This window comes from Henckelia pumila, chromosome 2, assembly GCF_033568475.1.
Source record: "Henckelia pumila isolate YLH828 chromosome 2, ASM3356847v2, whole genome shotgun sequence".
Classification (NCBI taxonomy): Eukaryota; Viridiplantae; Streptophyta; class Magnoliopsida; order Lamiales; family Gesneriaceae; genus Henckelia; species Henckelia pumila.
Genome location: NC_133121.1, coordinates 84,072,018 through 84,087,081, shown reverse-complemented (window position 1 = coordinate 84,087,081; position 15,064 = coordinate 84,072,018).

Here is a 15,064-nt window from a genome sequence, read left to right as displayed (position 1 = left end):
CGCACCGTGATCACCTACTAATCAGATCTTAACATGCAATTAATTAATAAAATAATTTTAATCAGAGAAACTGCGGAATTAAAGTAAGTCAAATACCAGGTAAGCAAAACCTAGTGGTCAACCCCGTTATCCAGCCTTGGTCACCACCTAACCTCCCTGTCTCGGGGAGAACTACTTGCATCTGCCCCATGAAATAGGGCATCCGGCCAACAGAAAGTAACCGGAAGTGAGCCTAACATGCTCAGTACGAGAGTATGAGTATACGATGTTATGTGTGCATGTATGCAAGTGAACTGGGTACCAAGACTCTCAGGTCAAGAAACAAGCTCATAGACCGGGCCCAGGGTATATAGCACGTTGCGCCGTCGCATCAGGAGGTGGCTCATATACCCAGTGGATAATGGTGACCTGATACTAGTACATGTGTCCAACCATAAAGGTGACCTGACACAAGACTTACGTATCCAACCATCCACAAACTCGTAGGGTGAGCACCCTACTACAGGATACCTCTAAGGTAAAAGCTCAATATGCTCATGTATGCAACATACAGTCATGACATGCTGTATATAAAGGCATATAAAACATACAATCATATAATCCATGCAAACACATAATACATGCATACTCAATCTGGATATCTCGAATAATACTTCCGTACCTTTCTAAGGCAGATCCTAGAAGCTCCCCCTCTAGGTCCAAGCCTACCATGCAGCACTACAGCATAAATAACCATGCATTACCTAGCATGCCAAACATCACCTACTAGGCTCTAAAAGCCTTAATTAAACTATAGCCTACTCCCTATTTACTATAGGGAACCAAAGCCATACCTTCGTCCGTCGTTAGCCCGCTGATGTCGCATGCCCCAGAACCTGGGCATAGCCTAGCTACGACTCCTAGATGCCTCGCCAGAGCTCCGCTGCCTGGCTGCTACTGCGGACATTGTCCGCTATAAAATAAACTATTTCCTACTCCAACTCTTAAAGAAAGAGTCCCGAAGCCCTTAAATAGAGCGATTACCGGGAGAGGAGAGGGAAAATTGCACTTAAAAATGAGGGATTCGGACCCTTATTTATGGGCCACGATCGGAAGCTCCGATCTCCTGATCGGAAGCTCCGATCGGTGCATGTTTGCCACGTTTTGGACGGCCGAGATCGGAAGCTCCGATCGCAGGATCGGAAGCTTCGATCTTCTGCATCTGACCACGTGTTTCAATCTCCTTCACACCTGTTTCTGGTTGAGATCGGAAGCTCCGTTCTCGGATCGGAAGCTCCGATCTGCCCGGTAGCCCTGAACTGTTTCTCATGCTTCCGAAATGGTTTTGGTCCTCCGGACCCCCGGGACCTACCCCACCATTTTCGGACGTTCCGGATCCGATTTTCCACTTATTTTAACCAAATAAGGACTCCTTAAACATGTTTTGACACTTTTAAAATTATATGTCATTTCTAACATATTTAAAATCACTTAATCTTGTAAAATGGAACCGGGCTACTACATTCTCTTCCTACTTAAGATATTTCATCCTCGAACAATCTTAAGTACTGAATGCAGTAAAATATTGAATAAACATCTTTTATTCAAACTGATTCATTTTACAAGTTACAACCTGAAAATACAACAATTCAAAATTGCTCTGGATAATCTGTACGCATACGACTCTCAAGTTCCCAAGTGGCCTCCTCAGTGCCTCGGCGCTGCCACTTAACTAGAACAAGAGGAATGGTCTTGTTGCGTAATATCTTATCCTTATGACCTATGATATGCAAAGGTCTCTCCACGTATGTCAAATCCGAATCCAACTGTACCTCAGACGGCTGTAAAATATGAGACTCATCTGCCACATACCGTCATAACAGTGAAACATGGAACACGTCGTGGATACTTAGACAAATATGGGGGTAAAGCCAACCTGTAAACCAGATCTCCAACACTTTTCAGAATCTCAAATGGACCAATGTACCTAGGAGATAGCTTACCCTTGAGACCGAATCTGAAAATCCTGCGAAATGGTGAGACTTTCAGGATTTACTTTCTCACCCACCTTAAACTGTAAAGGTCTGCGCTTGACATTCGCATAACTAGCTTGTCGATCCTGCGCAACCTTAATTCTCTTCTTGATCTGTCCAACAATATCAACAGCCTGCTGGACTAACTCTGGTCCCTCAACCTGTCACTCCCCCACTTCTTTCCAGAACAGTGGAGTATGACATTGTCGCTCGTACAACGCCTCAAACGGAGCCATCCCAATACTGCGATGGTAACTGTTGTTGTACGCGAACTCAATCAATGGCAACTGATCTTGCCACGCTGGACCAAAATCCATAGAACATGCTTGCAACATATTTTCAAGAGTACGGATCGTGTGCTCTGACTGCCCGTCAGTCTCTGGGTGATATGCTGTACTCAAGCTAGGAGTAGTGCCCATAGCGCGCTGAGGACTCCCCCAAAACCTGGAAGTAAACCTTGGATCTCGATCGCTGACTATGCTCACAGGCACTCCATGCAATCGAACAATTTCCTGGATGTACAACCGTGACATCCTATCAAAATTGTAGTCCCGATTATAAGGAATGAAATGTGCTGACTTGGTGAGTCGGTCCACCACAACCCAGATAGCATCACAATTCCTCGAGCTTACCGGTAAATGGGTCACGAAGTCCATCATGATCAACTCCCATTTCCACTCAGGAATGAATAAACTATGAAGCAATCCTTCAGGTCATCGGTGCTCTACCTTGACCTGCTGACACACCAAACATCTAGAAACATAAAGATACACACTCCTTTTCATTCCTTTCCACCAGAAAGAACATCGTATGCAATTCTTTGTACACCGAAAGGATTTTCATACTTTATGACTAACACTTGTCATAACACCTGTGACAATGTCGTTGTCCACAATTCTTGATTTCTTGAATCCCTCAGGTTCTCTTCTTGGAAATATCAATACAAATATTATTTTTGACTCAAAAGTTGATTAGTACAATATCTAGTACTAATATAATGACATCTATCTCATAACTTGAGATAACATCTGAAAATGAGAATACTGATTATCCTGCCACGGATAACAATTTCTTGCTGAATTCTAACTTACTTTATTAGATGAACAAAATTGTTTCATCAATCTATGGCAAATCCTTAAACCAAAACAATCTAGCCAACCCCTGATTCAATCTCATTGAATCAGACTTATAAATGACCTAACGCATCCAATAGACATCCCGGAAAAATTGGTGATAACAATCCCGCTGAATCTGATAACCTTAGATCTCAGCTGCTATCCTTTTTCCATGTCTAAACACTTGATGTTATCCTGTTAGTATTCATTAAAATTCAAACGCTTGCTAGATCAATTTCTGACACTGAAGTCCCAGAATTACTGCAAATCATTCCTGGGAACTGAATATCTGAGTACTCTACTCATCTTTTCAGTCTATCAAAAAGTGAATAATTCTAATCATTCTTTATGCAAAAGAATATTTAGCTCCCCCATCACGGGGTTATAACATCTGTATCTACCTCAGACAAATACTTGTAAATAGTCACTGGGCACAAAACTTGCACCAGTTTAATTGACCATTTCAAAACATACATGAACACCTAAGTGCTCAGCTTTCACTAACCAAGTGAATTCTTATACTGATGAATCCATGTTGTAACTTAGCAGGCTCATGACATCTGTCAATAAAATCGAGTATCTTTTCAAGGTTATCAAACTGACACCAAACTATATTTTTAACGTAACTGTTGCAATTATCTCTAGACTGAGTAAATTTTCCATCCTTTCCTGAAGTACAAAAGACTTCCAGAATATCAATGGAAATATACTCTCCCATGTCTATCGTTGATCACAGTTCACGTCTCCTAGTATAAGTCATCACAGTGCCCTGATAAAATTCTTCTTTGCTTGACAATCCATCGATCGAATTCCAATTCTTACAGGAAAATTTACCTAAGTAAACTCATCACTTAGAATTTCCTGTTCATCTCGTAATCAAGATCCTGATCACTAAAATACCTCTGATAGAATCAGACAATACTGGTAAAACCTCCTGGTTCTCCCCCAGTATCACGTGCGAGAACTACCCGTCCAGAATATTCACTTGTCAAGGAATCCTTTCCAAGACTATTCTGTCCACGGAAACGAAAGTCTGTATCTCTGATGAAGTCAGACGATAACTCAAATCCCTTGGAACTAATCCAGTACCAAGTATAACTCCAGAAGACTCAAATAAATCCTGAATATTCTCCTGATAGTTATACCCATTGCTATGACTGTACATACAACGAGACTAAGGTAAGTCTTCCTATAATGCCAAACTGGAACAAAAGAATCCTTCCAGAGTATGCCGGCATAAGGTCGCACTTACTATACCATCTCGGAACCCGACAGTCAAGAGCATCCTGGTATAAATCATCCCCGAGTCTCTGATATTATGAAATATTCCTATCTGTACCAAAATCACTGGTCAAGGAAAATTATCTGTAGAGGCACAACTCAAATCCCGAGTTTGCAAACATCTGATAATTAAATCCTGTTGAATATCAATTCAACTAATCTTTGAAATCATAAATCTAGATCAAAACTTATCTACTCAGAACAATTACTTGTCAAGGAAAAATCCATTCCAAGACTGTTCTAACAACGGAACATCTGTATATCAAACAGAGGATAACTAAACCTTGGTACCATACCTGGTATCTGTCCTATCCAAAGTCATACCCTGCTGTGACAGTGCCAAATTTCCAGACTGAGTAGCCTTCCCTATATAGTCCCTGGAGCACCAAGGCCTCCAAACAATCTCCGAAGTATAGAAACTTCCAGAGGAATAACCGACTAAGGGTGGCGCCCCCTCATGTCTAGTACTGGTCACAATCCACAACTCTTGGTATTAGTTAATCTGTCATCCTGATGAAAATCCATCATCACTAGGTAACAACCTAAAAGGATCAAAGCAGTCAACTGTTCTAAGAAAATACGTCTAGAACAAACATTCATGCGTCTTGATGAGTCACATCATCCCTGGCAAACACTTGGCTTAATAGAATATTCTAGGTAAAACATCTAGAACTATTCATTGAAAACATGCAAAATTCCCAAGTACTCATTTAAAACAATGATCAGTCTTTTATTCAAAATAACCAAGTTAATCTCAAAGATTACAACACTTGAACTACAAATCCAGATTCTAATACAATCTTTATTACAATCCCATGTAATACATAACTTAATCAAAAGATTACACTGAAAGATGTACAATACAACAATAACTGAGTACATCAAATACTGAAATATTTAATAAATCTGATTACAACTGAAATACTGTTTACAACCAAATACAGTATTTAAATTCATGCGGAAGTCTTTCATTCCATCTACTGATCTTGAACGTGAAGTTTTCCTTCTGCTACTCATGTCAGCAGAACTTCTACCTCACAAGATCTCAAAGAATAAAATCTTGCTAATCTACCGGATCCTTCCAATATTGTTGGGTTCCTTATCTGGTAGATGAGACAAGATTTTCCCGTCAATCTCTCCAACTACTAGTGAAGAGTCTTCCGGGGTGGCTTCCTTGGTCAACTTAGAATGGATGACTACATGTCACACATTCCGTTCAACCTGGAGAAGTGCCTGGCGTTGAAAACTGGATCTTCTCTTCCAGCTCCATCCTGCTGGGATCCACATAATATGAACTTCTGCTGCCAACCTTGGCAATGACGATCTTGAAAAAGCTTAGACATCCTGCTATTCCAATTTCAGATACTGCTATCGTTATTGAATCCAACTTGTAATCCTACAAAGGATAACCCAAAATCAATACTATGTCCCAAATAATTTTATTGCATGATCTGATACCATAAATGTAGTGACCCACACCGTGATCACCTACTAATCAGAACTTAACATGCAATTAATTAATAAAATAATTTTAATCAGAGAAACTGCGGAATTAAAGTAAGTCAAATACCAGGTAAGCAAAACCTAGTGGTCAACCCCGCTATCCAGCCTTGGTCACCATCTAACCTCCTGTCTCCGGGAGAACTACTTGCATCTGCCCCATGGAATAGGGCATCCGGCCAACAGAAAGTAACCGGAAGTGAGCCTAACATGCTCAGTACGAGAGTATGAGTATACGGTGTTATGTGTGCATGTATGCAAGTGAACTGGGTACCAAGACTCTCAGGTCAAGAAACAAGCTCATAGACCGGGCCCAGGGTATATAGCACGCTGCGCCGTCGCATCAGGAGGTGGCTCATATACCCAGTGGATAATGGTGACCTGATACTAGTACATGTGTCCAACCATAAAGGTGACCTGACACAAGACTTACGTATCCAACCATCCACAAACTCGTAGGGTGAGCGTCCTACTACAGGATACCTCTAAGGTAAAAGCTCAATATACTCATGTATGCAACATACAGTCATGACATGCTGTATATAAAGGCATATAAAATATACAATCATATAATCCATGCAAACACATAATACATGCATACTCAATCTGGATATCTCGAATAATACTTTCGTACCTTTCTAAGGTAGATCCTAGAAGCTCCCCCTCTAGGTCCAAGCCTACCATGCAGCACTACAGCATAAATAACCATGCATTACCTAGCATACCAAACATCACCTACTAGGCTCTAAAAGCCTTAATTAAACTATAGCCTACTCCCTATTTACTATAGGGAACCAAAGTCATACCTTCGTCCGTCGTCAGCCCGCTGATGTCGCATGCCCCAGAACCTGGGCATAGCCTAGCTACGACTCCTAGACGCCTCGCCTGAGCTCCGCTGCCTGGCTGCTACTGCGGACATTGTCCGTTATAAAATAAACTATTTCCTACTCCAACTCTTAAAGAAAGAGTCCCGAAGCCCTTAAATAGAGCGATTACCGGGAGAGGAGAGGGAAAATTTCACTTAAAAATGAGGGATTCGGACCCCTATTTATAGGCCACGATCGGAAGCTCCGATCTCCTGATCGGAAGCTCCGATCAGTGCATGTTTGCCACGTTTTGGATGGCCGAGATCGGAAGCTTCGATCGCAGGATCGGAAGCTCCGATCTTCTGCATCTGACCACGTGTTTCAATCTCCTTGACACCTATTTCTGGTTGAGATCGGAAGCTCCGATCTGCCCGGTAGCTCCGAATTGTTTCTCATGCTTCCGAACTGGTTTTGGTCCTCCGGAACCCCCGGGACCTACCCCACCATTTTCGGACGTTCCGGATCCGATTTTCCACTTATTTTAACCAAATAAGGACTCCTTAAACATGTTTTGATACTTTTAAAATTATATGTCATTTCTAACATATTTAAAATCACTTAATCTTGTAAAATGGAACCGGGCTACTACACGAGCTATAGACTGACTGTAAATTTAGCGCTGACTGGGAGGCAACCCAGTGTTTTTCATTTCCTTTCCCTTGTTTTTATTTTTCTAGTAATTGTTATTTTCTTGTTTTTAGTTTGTTTTTTGGAAAATAGAAAATCCAAAAATATTTTGACATTTTTTGGCTCGCTCAATCCGTAGACTTCTACCGATCGAGCGCACGCGATTTTGTTAAGACAATAGGTTGGCATTTTTTGGCATGCTCAATCAGTTGATCTATACCGATCGAGCGAGAGCACTCTATTGCGGAGACAATAAGTTTCATGTTTTTTGCTTGCTCGATCAGTTAATCTTTACCGATCGAGCGGGCGTGTTTTTAAAAGTGAGGCAGTAAGTTTGGGTTTTTGGTCCCGCTCGATCGTTTATTCTTTATCGATCGAGTGAGACACCTTTTAACGCGATTAATATCGCGATTAATATCGCGATTCCCTTCTCCCCTCTCTCATTCTCTCCTTTCTATTCTCTCAAATCCGTAATCCCCAATTCTTCTTCTCTCAATTTCTCACACAATATTCCTCTTCTCGCATCACAGGTCATCACTCCGGTCATAACATCCGCCGCCTCTGATTTCTCGGCCATTCTCCAGCCGCCGCGCCATCCGTTCACCATCTGTCACCACCGATACACGCCGCCGCACATCTTCACATCCGCCCCCTCTGATTTTTCTGGTTCTTATTCCGCCGCCTCCGATCATCATCCTCGGCCGTTCACCTCCACTGGCCTTCATCTTCTCTGATTGGTCTCACATCCCTCAGAGTCCATCGGAATTTTGTTTTGCACGCCAAGTGTTCAACGAATCGCCCCTACTACTATTTGTGTACTCTTTGGGATATCATGCCTGCTAAATTCACTCAAGAGACCGATGAATCTTCTTGCCAAGCCTCCAGGGCATCCAACACTTCATTCAACCTTGCCGGCCGATTCGTCAATCAAGCGGCCCGGGATAGATATGACCACGCTAAGGCTCATCTCACCCCTATTACTGAGAGGGGTTTTGAACTTGACTTTAAAGATAATGAGGTGGCTATCAAAGTTGCTAACCGTGGTTGGGGGACATTTTGTGAGCAGCCCACTCCGACCATTGTTCCTTTTGTTCGGGAATTCTTTGCCAATGCTGCAGAGCGTGCTGATGGTAAAGCTTTCTTCCAAGGTACTTTGGTTTCATTTGAGCCCCATGCGTTGAATAGTTTTCTAGAAACACCGGATGTCGACGACAGTCTCTACCAAAGCCTCTCCATCGACCCGGATTTAAACGAGGTTATTGCTCAATTTTTCTTTCCCGGTGCTGCCTGGCAGAACCCTGTCACTTACCAGTGTTTTTCAGAAAAAATACCTCTACTTGGGCCCGAAAACTTGGTATACTTTTGTATGCTGCCGCATGATGCCTATTTCACATACTAGTGAGGTCCAAATTGAGTGTGCCTTGCTTCTCTATGCTCTGGATTTGGATTGGCCGATCAATGTGGGCCGAGTGATACACAATCAGATACGGCGTTCGATTACCTCCAAGACGTCTGGTCTTTTCTTTTTGATGATTACTACTCAGTTGTGCATCCGCGCCGGTGTGCATCCTTGAGTCGACGAGGAATGGTTGCAACCAATGCGCCCCATCGACAAAGCAGCTATAGACGCTAAAAGAGCATATCGGAGAAGTCAATTTGTGGTGGATAATCAATTCGTTCCGGTACAGGCTCTAACTGTTGGAAAACTGGCGAGTTCCCAGACCAATTAAGATTGATACCCGGTGCAGCGGAAGTTTTAAAAATTTTTCATGGAACGTTTCCATGGTATGGGTATCAACCGTTCATCGATTGAATTACGTGTGTGTAAAATTTAAATAACAGTTAAATAAATTTTACCTCAAATCTCGCAACGAGATTAATGGACACCAACAGAACAATTCTGCTCTTGTTGTCTCTCCCTGGAACCGATGAACTCCTTCAATCAGGTCCACGAACAGAGGTTTAATCCCTCTGATAGATTGCACTAGAAAATCTATCAGAAGTTTTCTGCGAAGAGAATACACGAATTTGATTCGTTATTCCTTACTGCGATTCAAAATCACAGACCGGAATTTCTCGGGCAGAGGGGGAGGGTTCGGCCGATTTGTTGAGAGAGAGGCTAGGGTTCGATTTTTGCTCTGTCTCAAAAATTATGACCTGTTATGTCTAATTTCTGTACTGAAATAATTTATTTATAATGCAGGCCACTAACACCTTAGGGCCCATTAGTCATAAGCTGGGGCCCGACAAGCAAAGCCCGCTCGTTCAGAAATTAATATAAAATTCATCGTGACTCCGATTGATGAAACGATTTCACCAATGTGCACAGAAACCATTTCTGTACGTTTTAAAGTCAAAATAAATTTTCCTGAATCCGAATTCAGTGGTTTCCAAAAATGTCCATCCCTATGTCATTTTAGGAAACCCTACTCCCTTACTCTTAATTAAGAAGTCCAACTCCTTAGTTCATTAAATTTAACTCTTTAAATTTAACTATCTCAACGGGGATTAAAACTCCATTACACTGTATGACCCTCAATGGTTCAGGGATACAGCTAGCCGTGGGCTCACAACTCCTTGTGACTCGGAACAACACTTTCCGACTTGCCCAACGAATCATGGTAAAGCGCCTAGCAACATCGCCCCATGATTCCCTAGGTATCACTGATAGTGCCTACAAGAACCAGTAGATTTTGGTTAGCGTACAGTACGGTCCCTTCATCCATATATCCCGATCGAATCAACAACCATTGGTATATCGAGAGTCGCTCAAGATTCGATAACTATGCAATACATCTTGAAGATCAAATTAGTGACATCGCATGTGCTACTAAGAAACCATTTCTTAAATCACATCAATTACTCTGGCCAGAGATTTATCACACTAATATCTCCTCAGATCGCATAGGATATCCACACTCGCAAGTATGTGGTGAATCCTTGACAACAATGCATTGACTCCTATATGTGTCGTAACTGTACCCAATCTCGACACCTGATGACCCCTTCAGAGTCGGTAAACGAGTCAAAGCACAGTACTAGCATATAGAGTCTCCATGATGTTTCAAGTCGTAAGGACTAATGGTGTACAACCAAAATCGCGGACTTTATCCACTCGATAAGTGATAACCACTTGGAAAGTCCGGATAGGGTAGTTCGACTATTCATCCTATGAATATCCATTTGCATGCTTCGAACATCTCCATGTTCCCTACCAATGAAACGTGGTACTCCGCATCGCAAATGCTAGTCTCAAACTCGAGCGATCCTTATCCTTATTATCGGACGGCTCAATCGACTAGGAACGGTTTTAGAATATACAGTGACTATAAGATGTATTTCATGATAGACATCTCCATGTTCTACCACATCTTACATACACTATAGTATATTCAAGGTCTTTATCAAAACAACAATAGTATATCACAATATAACAATATGAAGTAATATAAAGTCATTGCCATAAAAGTGTAAATAATATTAAACAAAAGATTGTTTATACAAAGAGTCAACAAAGCCCATAGCCACACAGTTGGCTCACTGGGCACCCACTCTTACAATCTCCCACTTGCCCTATAGCCAACTAGTCATACTACGTAGACCCATTGCTTCGCGATGTTTGTCAAACAATGGTCCTGGCAAAGGCTTAGTAAGTGGATCAGCGATATTGTCTGCAGAGGCCACTCGTTCGACACTGATGTCTCCTCTTTCCACAATCTCCCGGATTATGTGGTATTTCCTCAGTACGTGTTTGGATCTTTGATGAGACCTTGGTTCCTTTGCTTGAGCAACGGCACCCGTGTTGTCGCAGTACACCGGGACTGGACCAACAAATTCAGGAATGACGCCCAACTCTTGGACGAAATTCCTCATCCAAACGGCCTCTTTAGCAGCAGCTGATGCTGCAATGTATTCAGCCTCAGTGGTGGAATCCGCTGTGGTGTCCTGCTTGGAACTCTTCCAAGAGACAGCACCGCCATTGAGCATGAACACAAAACCAGAGGTTGACTTCGAGTCATCCACATCACTTTGGAAGCTAGAGTCGGTATAGCCTTCCAGTTTGAGTTCTCGTCCTCCATAAACCATGAACATATTCTTAGTCCTTCGCAAGTACTTAAGAATGTCCTTCACGGCTTTCCAATGCATCTGACCAGGATTAGACTGATATCTGCTCGTGACACTCAGAGCAAATGCTACATCCGGTCTGGTAGATATCATCCCATACATGATACTACCTATAGCTGACGCATATGGTACATGTGTCATATTCTCTATCTCTGCATCAGTCTTGGGACACATAGACTTGGATAGAGAAACTCCATGACACATGGGTAGATGTCCTCTCTTGGACCCATCCATTGAAAACCGTTTCAATATGGTATCGATGTAGGTTGATTGAGTGAGTCCTATCATTCTCTTAGATCTATCCCTATAGATCTGTATCCCAAGAATGTAGGATGCCTCACCCAAATCCTTCATCGAAAATCTACCTGATAACCATATCTTTGTTGACTGCAACATCCCTACATCATTCCCAATGAGTAGGATGTCATCAACATAAAGTACTAAGAATGTCACAGCATCCTTAACTACTTTCTTGTACACGCAAGGTTCCTCCGGGTTCTTGATGAAACCAAAGTCTTTAATTGTTTCATCAAATTTCTGGTTCCAACTTCTTGATGCTTGTTTTAGACCATAAATTGATCTCTGAAGCTTGCATACCTTATGCTCGCTTCCCATGGATGTGTACCCCTCAGGCTGCTTCATATAGATTTCTTCCTTAATGTCTCCATTAAGAAAAGCAGTCTTCACATCCATTTGCCATATCTCATAGTCATACCATGCAGCTATGGCAATAAGGATTCTTATGGACTTGAACATTGCAACTGGTGAAAAAGTTTCGTCATAGTCAACTCCTTGCCTTTGAGTATAACCTTTCGCCACCAATCGCGCCTTGTAGGTCAATACCTTACCATCAGGCCCAAGCTTTCTTTTGTAGATCCATTTACACCCTATTGGAACAATTCCATCGGGAGGATCCACTAAAGACCAGACTTGGTTAGTATGCATCGAATCCAATTCAGACTGCATAGCTTCAAGCCATAAATTCGAATCCGCATCAGAAATTGCTTCCTTGAAACTTCTTGGATCACATCCAATGTCGGGTTCATCTTGACCCTCTTCAAGAAGAAGACCATATCGAACTGGAGGTCTAGAAGTCCTCTCGGATCTTCTAGGTGCAGGCGTGTCCAGCAATGGTTCCTGAGGTGTGGGATCGTTATTTTGTATTTCGGGTTCTTCTCGAACTTCTTCGAGTTCCATCATCTCGCCTTTCTTATCCAATAAGAACTCCTTCTCCAAGAAGGTGGCATTCCGTGAAACAAACACCTTTGTTTCAGCAGGATAATAGAAATAATATCCGATTGAATTCTTCGGATACCCCACAAAATAACACAAGCTGGATCGACTATCCAACTTATCTCCCACTGTCCGCTTCACGTAAGCAGGACATCCCCAAATCCTCAAGTATGAATACTTAGGAGCTTTGCCATTCCATAACTCGTATGGTGTTTTGTCCACTGCTTTAGTGTGGACGTTATTCAACAACAATACCGCCGTTTCAAGCGCATAGCCCCAAAACGAAGGTGGAAGCTCAGTGAAGCTCATCATGGATCGAACCATGTCCAACAAAGTTCGATTACGACGCTCCGATACACCATTAAGCTGTGGTGTCATAGGAGGAGTCCACTGAGAGAGAATCCCATTCTCTTTTAGATAGTCCAAAAACTCGGTACTCAAGTATTCTCCACCTCGATCCGATCGAAGTGCTTTAATACTTTTACCTAGCTTGTTTTCTACTTCAGCCTTGAATTCTTTGAACTTTTCAAATGCTTCAGACTTATATTTCATTAAATATAAATACCCATACCTAGAATAATCATCAGTAAAGGTAATGAAGTAGGTGTGGCCATGTTGAGTCCCTACTCTAAATGGACCACAAACATCTGTATGGATCAAATCCAACAGATTTTGACTACGTTCAGGCTTCCCCTTAAAAGGAGATTTAGTCATTTTCCCTTTTAGGCAGGATTCACAAGTAGGTAGAGAGTTAATATCAGACATTTCAAACATGCCCTCTCCCACTAGCTTGTTCATCCTCCTTGAGGAAATATGACCTAGTCTAGCGTGCCAAAGGTTTGCCGGGTTTTGACTATCGATTTTCCTTTTGTTTGTTGTCGCCGGTTTGTCAATACAATTCACTGGAACGTCTTTTAGTTTTAAATTGTATAGATCGTTTTCAAGTTGTCCATTTCCAATTAAACATTCATTCTTGTAAATATTGCAAATCTCATTCACAAAATTGCAAGAATAACCATCTCTATCTAGCATAGAAACAGAAATAATGTTTTAATTAAATCTGGAACAAATAAAACATCTATCAAAAGTAACTTAAAATCGTTCTGCAAAAAATAAATATTTCCCATAGCTATGGATTTAACTCTGGAACCATTCCCGAGCCTTGACTGGGTCTCACCCATCCTTAGCCTATTACTTCTTATCATCATTTGCAACTCATTGCATATATGAGATCTACATCTGGTATCCAATACCCAAGAAGTAGTATTAAAAATATTTATTTCAATGTATAACATACCCTTTGCAGTTCGCAACTGCTCGAGGTATTCCTTGCAGTTACGTTTCCAATAACCGGGTTTCTTGCAGTGATGGCAAACTTGTTTAGACTTGTCCAATTTTGTATGTAACATTTTGCCTTGAGATCATGGTCCAACCATTTCTCTAGTTACATCAGCCGGGGCTGTTTTCGGAGAAGCCTTTTCTAACACTTAGAAAATCTTTTTCCGAACTTAGGACAATCTTAACTTATGGAATCATTCTGTATTGTTTGCGTCAATAAGTTTGTTTTGTTGGAGAACAGAAACATGTGGATTACTGAGATAAAACAGACAATTATCGATGATTGTTTAACAATTTACTAAGACATAAAATAGGCGAATTTAATTTTATGAATCTCACTCCCACTATTTTAACGATTTCACTACCCTCTAGTGAAAACGGGAAACTTTTTCCTTAGTGAGAACATGGAGTCCAATTGACAAACTTATGGTCCCGAATAATATCAGCCAACCATAATTCTCAAAAGGTAGAGCCCAATTGCTTCCAAAGCAACCCCCATGTGTTTACCTCATGTCCAATAAGGGCCCAATAATATGACGCCGTTTAAAGTGACATGTCAAGATGACCCATCAATATTAAGTTGTGATGGACGGTCGCCATGTGGATCCCCCAATAATATGAGCCGATCCCATGGGAGTTCCACCCAACTTACAACATTTGTCGATCCAATGTACAGCTTTCCGACGGACGGGCCCCCCCAATAATATGAGCCGGACCGTATCCGCGGGTAGCATCACATACATTGACCGTTGATGGAAGGTAGGAACATTTAAACAATATTTAAATTTCCTTTATTTATCTTGATATAAATTTTAAATCATATTTAAAATGAGGGATTTTATTTATAAAAATATTTGTCTCATCATATTTAATTTATTGCATGCATTGCCGGATTCACGCAATTTATGTCTAAACATGCATACAATCATAATATCACATATTATATAGGATGATCGATTCCATTTCT